Source organism: Limulus polyphemus, unplaced genomic scaffold, assembly GCF_000517525.1.
Source record: "Limulus polyphemus unplaced genomic scaffold, Limulus_polyphemus-2.1.2 Scaffold605, whole genome shotgun sequence".
Taxonomy (NCBI): Eukaryota; Metazoa; Arthropoda; class Merostomata; order Xiphosura; family Limulidae; genus Limulus; species Limulus polyphemus.
In genome coordinates, this window is record NW_013666215.1 from 150,935 (window position 1) to 153,391 (window position 2,457).

Consider the following 2,457-nt stretch of genomic DNA (forward strand, 5'->3'; position numbering starts at 1 on the left):
CATAATGAGCAGTGTTTTATCTTGTGTTTAGGTGTACATGCTCAAAGAGATGGATATTAGAATTTATATAAGCAGAGGCATTATAAATTGATCTTGGAAAGTGGATGCTGAAGTGTGTGAAAACAAAATTTAGATCTGAAATATTATATTTACACATCTCTGTTTCGATTCTGAAATGGACAAATTAAGAGGAATGTGGAGAAAGAAACATTTACAATTTACCTGAATTTTATTAGAAACTTTAGGCCTAAAAAAATTATTTAACATCATGGTGAACTTTCTACCTGATGGGATGAATAGAAATGTTTAAATGTCAAATTTAATTTCATTAACAGTGACACGTCCGTAGTGAAATGTTAGGTGTTATATCGCTTGTTTAGTTATTAAAGTAACACAGAAATTTGCCAAACATTCCTATTGTTTGTGTTAATAGAAATAGCAATGGAAGATTCATTTTCACAAAAAGTGGGAAATTACTAGTGCATACCTGTCAACAGTGAGAGGTGCCAAATGGGAAGACTTTGTGAAGGCACTGCAACAGCAAATAGTGTTCCCTGGGAGAGGGAGCATGCTCCCCAACAAAATTTAGAAGAAAAAAAAAGGTGCACTTCTATGCATTCTGGGAAACTTCAGACATTTATTTATCTTTATAAGATTGAAGTGATGTTTTATTTTTTTTTCATTTACAGTGGGCTTATATACTAAGAGAATCAGTCATCTGCTAATATTGTTATACTCTTATTGTAAGAATTGAAAAATAAAAAATACACATATCCTGATTAGTGTTCTTTGTTATATCAGTATATAGCACTTTTGACACCTTTCAATACCTGCTTGCTGGGCATGTATTTACTGGCTGAGGAATCTAAGTTAAACTTGAAGTTTAAAAGGGCACATACTGTTCTCTGTTATGATCTTTCTCAACATTGAAAATGTCCTTTCACTCGATGCATTAGAATGTGGTACAACAAGCAGACAGTATAACACAACAAAGTGCAACAATGTCACACAGTAAATATTTACTTAATCCTGGTTGGCACTCTGTGAAGTTGAATTTTGCGACTTTATTTATTTTGTTAAGTTAGTTAAAAGGTTGATATCGTGATATCCTGGTCGCATGTAGGGAGATTGGGAAACTCTCGCTGAAATCGGGAAAACTGACAGACCTGCTAGTGCTAAGGCAATTTGTTTAAGATCCTAATTGGTAGATTAATTCTGATGTTTAACCTATTATTAACATTTCTATTTTAATACTATTATCTTTAATTTCGTTAGAATGCTACACAACTAGGTGGTTTTGGGCGATTAAACGTTTTCAATTAGGAGATATGTCGCACATATTCTGGAATAAATCTCAAACAAAAATAAAAATGAGATTTCTAATTTTTTAATAATCATTTATGGAATCTAAGATTAACGAAAGTAAAACTGCTTTTGGACTCCCTAAAAGTCAGACAGAATTTAAGGCTAGTTCTATTTGAATAAGCAATAATTGTTTTCAAAGGAAATAGAATATATGTTATGGATTTCATATATGCTACGATTCGGACTGGAGTTTTCAGTTAATGAACTATTCACTGATCGAAAACTTTATAACTATATTTAACCACGCTGTTATTTACCTTCTTATCAAAATACCTATTACGTTAGAATTGTTGTATTGGTGTTAAAACAAAGATTGTCTCAAGCAGTTAAAACAAAGATTGTCTCAAGAAGTTAAAACAAAGATTGTCTCAAGCAGTTAAAACAAAGATTGTCCCAAGCAGTTAAAACAAAGATTGTCTCAAACAGTTAAAACAAAGATTGTCTCAAGAAGTTAAAACAAAGATTGTCTCAAGCAGTTAAAACAAAGATTGTCTCAAGCAGTTAAAACAAAGATTGTCTCAAACAGTTAAAACAAAGATTGTCTCAAGCAGTTAAAACAAAGATTGTCTCAAGCAGTTAAAACAAAGATTGTCTCAAGCAGTTAAAACAAAGATTGTCTCTCTCCCTTTCCCTTCACAAACACCAATACAATTAAAACGTCATTAGAAAATGCGGGTTTTCAATTACTCATTCCTCACATCCACTCTTTTCATGCAAGAGTAAAAGTCACTAAGTATAACCAGTTGTTGTTACGTATTATAATTTCGAATGGTCTGAAATTGAGTTAAATGATACTTTAAATTTAGTAGTTAAATTGTATTTTGGATTTAGCAGTTAAGTAAAAGCCGATATATAGTCAATTTATGATATTTACCAACAAGATTGATACACACAGTTTTCTTTGTTAACACAAATATCTTTTAATATACAAACAACAATACAATTTACAATGACAGTTATTACAAATAGTTATCATACACAATGATTTATAAACAAAAATTTCATAAACTTACAAGCAATATAAAGTATTCTTTTTAGTCTGGAACTTCTTCGATACCTTATCGAGGGTTCACGAGGAGCGAGTTAATTACG